The sequence below is a fragment of the Labeo rohita genome, unplaced genomic scaffold (assembly GCF_022985175.1).
Source record: "Labeo rohita strain BAU-BD-2019 unplaced genomic scaffold, IGBB_LRoh.1.0 scaffold_127, whole genome shotgun sequence".
Taxonomy (NCBI): Eukaryota; Metazoa; Chordata; class Actinopteri; order Cypriniformes; family Cyprinidae; genus Labeo; species Labeo rohita.
In genome coordinates this window covers 128,310-140,410 of record NW_026127417.1, presented here as the reverse complement: position 1 = coordinate 140,410, position 12,101 = coordinate 128,310, and the positions used below count along the sequence as shown (strand labels likewise).

The 12,101-nt window shown below is 38.5% G+C and overlaps 1 long non-coding RNA gene across 1 annotated transcript; it reads left to right on the top strand.

The window, feature by feature from the left end:
* The first annotated feature begins 9,283 nt into the window (after positions 1–9,283).
* On the top strand, positions 9,284–10,777 carry LOC127157943 (uncharacterized). The gene is made up of 3 exons (XR_007826030.1): positions 9,284–9,598; positions 10,548–10,575; positions 10,665–10,777. It is a non-coding gene; the product is annotated as an uncharacterized LOC127157943 (long non-coding RNA).
* The last annotated feature ends 1,324 nt before the right edge of the window (positions 10,778–12,101 follow it).

Sequence of the window (12,101 nt, the reverse complement as noted above, 5' to 3'; positions counted from 1 at the left end):
GTGGTACCACAGGTTTGTACCAAACTTCTCAAGGATTGCAGAGCCCCTAATGCCTTGAAGAAAAAGGGTCATTCATTTCATTGGTCTCCTCAATGTCAACAAGCTTTTGACAACTAAAAGCATGCCTCACCTCACCTCCCATACCCGGATATCCCAACCATGACCTCCAGTTTATTGTATATACGGATGCGAGCAACACTGACCAGGTGCTGTATTGACGCAGTGGAGGGACTAGGGCTTAGAGCGGGTGATTTTTCAGAGAGCGATTCTGACACGACTTGGTGTCTCCGACTTTATCTTTTCCAACAAAGGCACCCAGTTCCTGTCTGCCATGTTTAACCCTCTGGGGTCTGAGGGTGTTTTGGCTGAAGTCTATTGCATTGTAATCAGCACAATCTGGGCTACAATAATATGTAAACAACATGAATGTACATGTTTGTGTTTTTGAGAAAACAACGTTTATGCGTGGTTAGTGAAAATCTATTTTTTTAATCTAAGTCACTGAAATAAGGCTGTGAAACACAAACAGAACATTTGTTCACAAGACTTTTCAACTGGATGTGGTAGGCTAGAGTTTTTTCTACAAAATGATGTGAAAATCATCTTTTTCAGTCTTTCACAAAAAAACAGTATGCTCATTTACATTTTCTAAGACATGTTTAGTGATCGAAAGGGAATATGCGAGAGAGTGACAATGGTCATGAGTATTTAGTGATTCGTCTGACACTCCAAGGTCTCGACCCATCATGATGACCAGTGTGATGGACCCACCACTGATGTCAGTGCAGGCTGCAGGCGTCCCAGTGGCATCAACGCCTTCAAGCCCAACCATTATAGAGATCCTGTCACCCGCTGCTGCTCTTCCCCTAATGGTGGTCACCATTTGGTGCTTGTGGGCTGCACACTGTGCTCCGGAAGCCTTGTCTGTCCACGAGTCTGCTCCAGAGGTCTTGTCTATCCATGAGTCTGCTCCAGAGGCCTCGTCTGTCCACAAATCTGTGCCAGTGCCCCTGGAGGTGGCAGCTCCTGCTGCAGAACCTCCTAAGGGGGCGGCGTCCACTCAGCCTGTTCTGTCATAATTATGGAGGCCATCTGCAAACTCTCGTCTGGCCCTGAACTGGTCACAGAGGCCGTTTATGAACTCTCAGCCTTTCCTGAACTGTCCACGGAGATCGTGTATGAATCCCCTGCTCATTCTGTTCTGGCAATGGAAGCCACATATGAACTCTCTGCCCTGCCTGCCACAACCAAGGACATCAGCTGTGTACGCCCTGTCTGTCCTGTCACGGCTATGGAGACCATCAGTAAACTCTATGGTGGTAATGCAGGACTGTCTGTCAGAGGCTGTAGACGGGGCCTAAGCAGTGTGACGTCACACTGGTCAGAGAATCAAAACGGCATGTCTAGTGAGGCTAATTTGATTTAATGGTGATTAAAAAATAAGGAGAGGGTGGATTTTTATCATTGCAGCATGGTTGTGTTCCCACACTGCCAATGCACATTGAGCTTTGCCGAATATGTAGAGTGGGTGCTGGTGTCCTGTGATTTGCCATTCACAGTGGATGTTGTCAACGACAGCACCAGCCCCACTCTGGATCCATTAACAATAAGGAAGTGAGGGACATGGCGGAAAAGTTCAACACTGAGGTAAAGACCACAGCAGCATATAGTCCCAGGAGTAATGGTCTTTTAGAAAGACACAATCACACCATCACAGAAATACTGCTAAAGTTAAAAAAGAGACAATAGATGTGACTGGAAAACTGCTCTAGATTGGGCACTGATTGCAAAAAAATTCTGTGCACAACGTACATGGTTTTAGCCGCTTAGATTCTCTAAGAATTGTTTTTGCCGTCATATGTCAGAGAAAATGGCAGCTGAACACCTTAGACATCAAAGCAGCTTTTCTGCAGGGAAGAGAGTTGAATAGAAATGTCTACATTCGTCCTCCCACAGAAGCACAGTGCAATGGAACCCTGTGGAAGTTGAACAAATAAGGTAGGGACAGCTAAACTTACCCAAGCCTTAGGACTGTGTCCCTAGCAAGAACATCTCATTTGGGCCAGGTTGCCTGCTACTGAACCTGTTTTAGTGGGCAGTGCTATCCTTGTTGACCCTTCAAAGTCGCAGTCACGCAGGAACATTGTTGCCGAGCGGGTCGTAGCATCAATGAGCAATGATGGATGGGTGTTAGTCAAGGTTCTAAATGCTAGTGACAAGCTTGTAACATTACAAAGAAACACAAAGTTGCCCAATGATTTCCCTTGTGTAGGTCTAGAGGATTTCCAACATCCAACCAGTCATGAGCTAAAAGTCCTCAGCCAGATGACACTTGACTAACGGTGTACCCCCAATTCAACTTTTAACGATAGATTGAACAAACTTGTATTAAGAGACCTTGTTGTAGAATTGTACAAAGTGTCACACCACCAGAAGGAACAGCTTGTGCAGCTGATTTGTAAGTATAAAGACATGTTCTCAAATATCAAACTGGATTTGCCAAGGTGAAAGAGTTATTACATCGAATACATCTTTCTCCCGATCGTCCCATTAGGCTTCCTTATTCACACATGCCACTAGCACATTACCACAAGCTCAGACAGGTCCTTTCAGAGATGGAGGAGCATGAAATCATCTGCAAGTCTTCCAGTGAATTGTCCTCTCTGCTGGTGCTCGTCTGGAAGAAAAATGGAGATCTAAGCTTCTGTGTCGACTACAGATGGCTGAACGCCTGCACTACTAAAGACGGCCATCCCTTGCCACACAAGGTAGATTGCCTAGCTGTGATTTGATAAAAGACCATGTTTCAAAGCTTGCCTCAAAAAAGTGCTATTTGTTGCGCCAGAGTGTACAGTTTCTTGGCCATGTGGTTGATGAAAAAGGAGTAGCAGCCGATCCTGACAAATTCCAGGCCATTACATCGATGACATCAAAACAGACCTCATGATGAATGATGAACCATGGGGTTACGCCATCCCTGAAGAAAATAAAGTAATTTCTTGGCATGGTTATATTTTATTAGCGATTCATACAGAACTGCTCTAGCATAGCTAAGCCCTTATTCACACTGACCACCAAACCAAAGGGGCAAAAGAACAGTGTAGCAAAGTTGTCTGACTTAAGGAAGTTAAGCCCAAACGAATGGATGAAATAATGACTCCCTCAACTGGCTGAAGTCTGCCCTTTTTTTGGAATCCATAGTGCTTGAACATTTAGATTTCCATCATCCATTCATTCTATGGATGGACGCTTCGCTAGATGGATTGGGCTCTTTACGTCCTCCGATCAAGGTGAGACTATGAGCACTAGGGCAAGACACACACTTAAAGCAATTACCCTGTTCAACGCTTAGAGATTTTGGTTTTAAAGTGGTCTGTCTGTGATAAGTTCAATCACTGGCTGAAGGGCAATTTTTTCACTGTCTAGATGGATTACAACCCATTGACCTACATCCTTACAAACCCAAAGCTCGATGTGTGAGTAGAGGTGGGTTGCCAAACTAGAACCATACAACTTTAGCATTAAATACATCCCAGCATGCAAGAACATGGTGGCAGATGCAATGAGTCGACAACCCTTTGTCCAAAGATGCATGAGTAAGAGGCTGACAAACCTGACAAAACCCTGTTGGATGAAGCAAATAATTTCAAGCAAGATGTAGTTTACCATGCCTTCTGCATCAGTTCAAAGTGCTAGAGTGTTTCAAGCTTGGCTCAAGGGCAAAATACACTGTCACTGGATCCTATCTTCTGATCTTCTGAGCATCAGGACGTGAAAGGACAATTGAAATGCCAAAGCTCCTAAAGACTTTTAAACATTGTGAAAAAAATGAAGATGAAGATGTTAGATGGAATTTTGCATTGTGTGTGCAAAGATCCGTTTACACAGAAAAAAAAAAAAACACTGGCAATATGTTGTCCTTGCCTCACTGATTAAACAGGTCTTGCAGGTTGTGCATGATAAAGCTGGTCATCAAGTCCAGGCCAAAATGCTTTACTTGGCCAGGGAAAGTATACAGTAGTCAACATTTGAAGTGGATCAAAAAAAAGTTCAGCAAAGTTGTCCTAGTACAAGAACAGGTATACTTTTTGGTTTTAGGATAAATGTAATGATCTGGGTAGGCACGGAGCGAGACATCAGAAAGGCACAAAAGGGCACCGCTCGAGAGTGTAGTATGAAGGTATTTTTGGTGCAAAACAACAACAACAGTTACACCTTCTCAAATCCTTCATTGCAGGTACACAAATCCTATTCTACGAATCACAAATCAAGAAACTGGTACGCTCGAATGTTTTGCTACTAGTGCTGCAGTGAATATGGTGCAAAACACATTTGCACACCTGCATTAAAAATGTGAAATCACGGACAAATTTGTACATCCGCAAATCAGTATGCAAATTTTTGTAATGAGATTTGCACACTTGTATAATGTTTTCTTACACATATATAATTTTTTTTCTTAGATGCTTTTCTAGCACAAACACAAGTGCATTACGACAATGGCACAAATCTGCCACTACGAGTCTCAAGCGCTGTTTTTCTGCTGCAACTGACAAGTTTCGCGCACTCGGCTTTTGCACCACATATCTGTTTGAAATATAGAGCAAAAGTGATTTGTGCATCTGTAGAGGCACTCTTCAGAGATCAGAGAAGTTTGGCCAATCAGAAAAGCTAGGGAGGAATAAAGCAGGGAGGAATAAAGCGAACAGCGGCAACCAATAAAGGTACATTTCCTTTATTTTTATAAAATCACTGTTATACTGTACATTTGTTCGTAGCTTAAATATTAAACGAGTTTAGCTCCAGCCCTGATAAAACTCATCTACCTGTAGCCTCCTAATAATCCTAATTAAAGTTTAAACTAGCTGGCTGAGGTGTGTTTGATTATGGTCAAAGCTAAACACTGCAGGACAGTGGCCCACCAGTTCCAAATTTGCCCATGCTTTAACTCTCAAAGAGACTTTATAAAAGATTGATTAATCCGTTAATAATATAAATTACTATGAGAGTGTCATATACAAGATGATTAAATATGTCTGTTAATATATGTAAATAATTAACAGATGTACAGTATAACAGTGAGTGATTTCAGAAAGAGAAAGAAAATGTACTTTTATTGGCATTTGCTGCTGTCAGCTCCAGAAGATGCTCGCAGCTCGCAAACGTTATTATTATTGGTTTATTTTTCCCCGGTGCATTTGGGTGCCAACTGACAGGCACCTAAACTACACTGTTAAGAGACTGCTGTAAGTTTTACTTGATGTATTTACAGTATTTTAATTTAAAGTATTGTTACTGCATTGTCAGTATTAGGACTGTTCAGTTTATTTTCATTTTCTAATAAAACAATCCAATCGTGGCACAATACTGTATACCTTTTTTTTTCTTTTTTTTTTTACAACCCCAACCCCATAAAAATCACAATAACTCATTAGCATTTGTCTTTAAAATGTTCTTTTTAATTGTTGAACATTTTCTTTTTAAAAATACAAATGACAAATCTTCATCTCTAGCATGCACTAGCTAAATCTGTAGCATAGCAAAACAGGCTTTACGTAAATAAAATACAGTAAAAAATAGTTTGTGTTGTTGTGTTAAATTTCAGTAATTTTGTCAAAGTTGACAAGCTCTCTGATGAGAAACACCATGATGGGATTCAGGCTGATGCTTTTTCTTTGCACCCTTTTTTAGGAATTCCATCTGATCTGTGAATCTCAATGGCATTTGGTGCCACCAGAGTTGATTCTTGGAATGAACCTGCAAGCACAAGAAAAAAAAATATTGTTTACAATGTCGGTTTAAGTAGTGTTTATAGAATTTGCTCCAACTGCCAGACTTTGTGCTGTATGCGCTTTGAGATTAATAACACACTATATACTATCTGAATGCACCTACAAGGAAGGTGCATAATTAGTTGATAATCCATCACAAATCATTTAAGCTCCATGCCTTATAATGCATTCTTGTAGTAGAGCCAAGTCATGTCAAGTCACCATTATTTATATAGCGCTTTTTACAATGCAGATTGTGTCAAATATTGTGACAATATTAAACAGGAAAATAGTGTGTCATTCTCCTCTGGCCAGACGAAACCAGCAATTTAATTCTAGGCTGCAAAAAAGTCAGATTGTGCAGAGGACTCATCTGGTTCGCGTGGTCTTATGCTGATGGCTGTCTGTGTTACGAAGTCTTAACTGGGGATCTGTCTCTGGGGCACATCTAGTTGGAGTGTTCTCCGCTGACATTCAGAGCTGTAGAGGTCGTCTCTAGGTGCTGATTCATCATCTGTTCTGGATACAGACTGGATCTGGGTGGCTATAGTGACCTCGGAATAACAAAGAAACAGACTGATATTAGCCCAGATGCCATTCTTCTTACAATGCAACAAGTACATCAGGTGTTATGGAAAGTGTTTTCGGTTCCGACTGATCTAATTAATGCAGCCTAACAATTCGTTAACAGATTTAAAATATAGAAATGTGTTAACGTGTTATGTGTAAGCCAGGTTAAAGAGATGGGTCTTTAATCTAGATTTAAACTGACAGAGTGTGTCTGCATCCCAAACAGTGTTAGGTAGATTGTTCCAGAGTTTGGGCGCTAAATAATAAAATGATCTGCCGCCCGTAGTTGATTTTGATATTCTAGGTATTATCAAATTACCAGAGTTTTGAGAACAAAGCAGTATCTAACTTTGAGGTCATGAACACATGAATTAATGTTTCTGCATTTGCCATTGAGAGCTTAGTGTTATATTGCTGAAACAATGGGGTTGATTCCCAGGGAATGGATAACGTTAAAAAAAAAACAACAACCTTTAACTATTTGGCTAACTTACCAGTTGATGTTATCATCGTTACGATGGCCATCACAAGAAAACACTCCAACTGAAATGTATTGCACATGACATGATCCAGACCACAAACTAGAAAATAAAAAATACAAAAGAAGTACTTGTAAATACCGTTTGAGTCATTTAAGGCAATAAAAGGTGTACCTAATGCACCTAATGCTCCATATTTCAAACAGATATGTGGTGCAAAAGTCGAGTGCGCGAAACTTGTCAATTGCAGCAGAAAAACAGCAATTGAGACTCGTAGTGGCAGATTCGCGCTGTTGTCATAATGCACTTGTGTTTGTGCTAGAAAAAGCATCCAAGAACAAAATATATCTATATATATATATATATATATATATATATGTATATAATATATATGTGTAAGAAAACATTATACAAGTGTGCAAATCTCATTACAAAAATTGGCATACTGATTTGCCGATGTACAAAATTCGTCCGTAACTTCACATTTTTAATACAGGTGTGCGAATGTGTTTTGCATCATATTCACTGCAGCACTAGTAGCAAAACATGTGAGCGTACCAGTTTCTTGTTTTGTGATTCATAGAATAGGATTTGTGTACCTGCAGTGAAGGATTAGAGAAGGTGTAACTGTTGTGTTGTGTTTGTGGGAGAGAAATAAAAATCTACAAGTTTGCAACTTTTGTCTGTGACTTCAAATGCAATATTACACGTGTGGCTGTTCTCTACAACTACAAATTCTGCCATCACAGAAGCTCAGTTGTTTTGCACCAAAAATACCTTCATATTGTTGGCCTCTAAAGTTGGTGTGTATTGACTTCAGGTCAGAGGATTGCAAGGGCGGGAGTGTGGAAGTGCTAATGTTACAGACCATTTTACAAAGATGGCACATGCCTTTGCTTGCAGCAATTACTCAGCCAAACAAGGAGCTTTCCAACTATGCAACAGATATTTTTGCATCCATGGGTTCCTAGAGAGGACGTCTCAGACAGCTACATTGCTAAGATGAGGGATGATCTCAAAGAGGGTCTTAACCTAGCCCAAGCTACTCCGAGTGCAAGTCAGCAGCAGCAGACACAACTCTACAACAGGGGGACAACCCAGCCAACACCAGACGTCATTTGGACGTCGTTTTTTGGGCTAAATCAAGTCGGCCCGTCATGGACTTCTTTTAGCCCAAAAATTGATGTTGAAAATTGGTCGTTGTTTGATCCGTCGGATTTAGTCCTAATTTAGCCCAAAAATCGACATTGAAAGTTGGTCTTTGTTTGGTCCGTCTAATTTTGGTCCACATTTGCCCCAAAATCGACGCTGAAAATTGGTCGTTGTTTGGTCCGTCGGATTTAGCAGTAATTTACATCCGGGACATTCCGTCGTGTGCGAGCCTCACCCATTTGAAATATTTTTTTACAGACGCCATTTTCTTTCCTCGCGATGCGGAGCATATGAGGACGGGAAACAACCAAATAAAGTGTTTAATCTTACGCACAAAATGTGTTTTGTAATATCATATCGTTTTATAACGATATTAATGTGCTGTATGCCGCAAAACTTTTCTCAAAGACATTTTTTTCCACTCGCCATGCGGAACAGACGAGAGCTCTGTGCAATTAATGTTACCCATAAACTTTTTCTGTGAGAGATAACGGTATTTCCTTTCACTCGCGATGCGGAGCAGACAGGGCAGTGGGTTTTATCAAGGAAAACACAGAAAGTAAGTGTTTTACCTCATTTACATTATGTATAATAACTGTTCCCACTGTTGTTTTCACAAATTTCAGGTAGGTTTAGTCTCTAATATTACACAAATAGTACATACATGTGTTCCTGAAACTTTCTTTCAAGTAAATGACACACTTCTGTTGAATATTTACTTTATAGAAATGGTTTATTGTCTTCAGAAAAAGTCTGCTAGCATCTGAACTGTAATGCTAACTATAAGAGGTAAGTTAGGTTAACTATTGACTTGAGCTCTTGTTTATGAAAGTTTGGGCTTTTAATGTCATCATAATTAACGTTACTTGCTGTTTTGCTTTTTTTTTTATAAAGGTTTTGCAGGCAATTTGTCATTGGATGAAAGGAAGTAAGCTAATTTATTTAACCTAGAAGTATGCAATATACAGTTAATCGCATACAAAATTAACATGGAGCGTGAAAATGAGCTGAAAGTACTTTAAGCATGTTTTGACCTTTCATGGTAAATAAATATTGATTCCACTTGTCCTGTCAATTCAGCAGTTTCAGAAAAAAACTTCTACGACACAGGAAAAGTTCCTAATTTGAAAATTTCTGAAGGGAGCTCCAGACAGAGATATAAAAACACACAGGTGATCTGAAAAGGTGATCTGCTTATTAAATTACTTGATATGTATCTTTCATAATATATTTAGCCTATATCACCATGCATCTGTAATTTTCTTTTGCAAAATTATATATATCTATATACTTTTATGTTTGTTTGCTTGTTAGATATTTTAAAAGGACTTTAACATACAAACATAAGTAACACTGTATATGAGCATTAAATAAGTAAACCTAAAAATATAAATTCTGTTATTAAACTGTATTGTTTTGTATATTCTATATATTATTTATTTTTCTTTTCTGCATTTCACCTTTGCTATAGTTTACTTCTAATAAACCTGACATTGTATAATAAATATTGTTGACAGATTGTTTATGTTCCTTCCTAGAATCTTCCATTCTAATGGCCGTGCACCAGAGTTGGAGCGAATCTCCTGTCGAAAAACATCTCTAGACATTGTGACTACCATATGACTAGTAAGTAATACCTTAAACATACACTACCATTCAAAAGTTTAAAGGTCAGATTTGTCATGTATTTGAAATAAGTCTTTTATGGCAACAACTGCTGCATTTATTAAAACAGTAATATTGTGAAATTACCATTTTTAAAAAACTATTTTCTATTTCAATATGTTTTAAAAACTGATCTAACCTGATTTTGCAGCATCATCATGCTTACACCGTGTCTACACTGGACGCAAGTGGCACGACATGACAAAATACAGTAGAACCCATTGTAATCATTGATGCTGTCTATACTGGATGCGGCGCGGCATGACACAACAAATCCCATACAGTAAGCTGCTACCGCATTCTATTTATGACGAATTACATTTTACAATGTATTCGCATAGAAAATAGTTATTTTAAATTGTAATAATAAACATTACTGTTTTTATTTTTAATCAAAATAAATGCAGTTTTCTTGGTGAACATAAGAGACTTATTTCAAAAACATAAACAAAACTGACCACAAATGTTAATAACACAAGGGATACAAATATTAGTCCATTAGTCCATTTATTCTAATTCTAATTATTCTAATTAGTGCAGGAAGCTCTTAAAATATTAACGTAAACATATATATATATATATATATATATTTTTTTTTTTTTTTTTTTTACCTTTGGTGATTTGTATTGTATACCAAGAATGCAAAGCACAATGACGTAGTTTGTCTCTCTATGCTGGATGCAAACCAGAGCGACCATTGAAAGTCATTTGAACTTTGTGTCAGTACATGATAAATAGAACGCGGCATCAGTTTGCTGTTTGTAGTGTTGCACTGTGCCTCATCCAGTGTAGACAGCATCACTGATTATAATAGGTTCTATCGTATTGTGTCGTATTTTGTATGCATTTTGCTCACTTTGTTAAAACTGGTATGATGCCGTTCATAACTAATAGAACTTTTCTATTTCAGAGACTGAAAATCATCAATAAAACACAAGGTAATGATAACTTATTTTAAGAATATTGTAAGACGAACAAGAATAAATAAAAATGCATCTGAGACTTTATATTGCTTCTTATTTTTCAGTGGATTGATAGCTCCAACACCAATTAAGCAGACCTGAGCAGCTGATCAAGGATCACTAGAAACTCTGCAGAATGTTGGTCCTCAATGCCCGGGACTGGAAACCAGAGTTGTAAGTCATCAATCTAGCAGTCATCCTGCCTCTCTGAATTGTCATGTTTAGAACATATTTCAGGAGATCTCAACATTGTCTCTCGAGGTCCACATACATGCAGCGTTTTGCTCCAACCTAGTCCAGTCCGCCTGAACAAACTAATCAAGGTCTTCAGTTCAACTATAAATTTACCTAAACAATGGGTGTGTATCTCTCAGGTCCCATGATCATTAGTCAGTAGTTAAAGGAGAAGTCCACTTTCAGAACAACAATTTACAAATAATGTACTCACTCCCTTGTCATCCAAGATGTTCATGTCTTTCTTTCTTCAGTCGTAAAGAAATTGTTTTTGAGGAAAAAACACTTTTCTCCATATAATGGACTGATATGGTGCCCCAATTTTGAACTTCCAAAATGCAGTTTAAATGCAGCTTCAAACGATCCCAAATGCGGTTGTAAACGATCCCAGCCGAGGAAGAAGGGTCTTATCTAGCATAACGATCGGTTATTTTCATAAAAACAATACAATTTATATACTTTTTAATTTCTAATGCTCGTCTTGTCTTGCTCATCACAACCTCTGTTTTGTTCCGGTTTATAAAATAACCGATTGGTTCGCTAGATAAGACCCTTCTTCCTCGGCTGGAATCATTTACAACCACATTTGTGATCGTTTGAAGCCCCATTTAAACTGCATTGTGGAATTTAAAAATCGGGCACCATATCAGCCCATTATATGAAGAAAAATGCTGAAATGTTTTCCTCAAAAAACATAACGACTGAAGAAAGAAAGACATGAACATCTTGGATGACAAGGGGGTGACTACATTATCTGTGAATCTTTGTTTTGGAAGTGGACTTCTCCTTTAAGGGATGCCTTAATCACAATTTTTACTGTGCACTGAAATGTGTGCTCCCTAAATAGCTGTGAAAACCAGGAGGCATCGATGCTCACTACGTTCCCTTATAGGAAGTTTTGAAGCTCAAAACTTAAGAGATAATTCACTACAAAATGACATGTGACTGATTTTAAAACACAAACCAATATCATATTTCAGCATAAACATACGTCACTAGACAGGTAATGTCTAATCTAGCGAACATTTACAATTTAATTATGGCTGAAATCTTGCACATTCATGTAACAAAGTATTTATCATAATGTACTGTAAATAGCATTAAAAGAGATATTCATTTTAATGCTATGTGTAAATATCAGTAGTGATGCTGTACAGTGAGGATGGAAATAGTCACCAGTGTGTAGTGAGCCACTGTCCTCATCAATGTCTGAATTTATGAACACAATTTATCAATTCACAACCTAGCGAACTATTAAGGTGATTGAG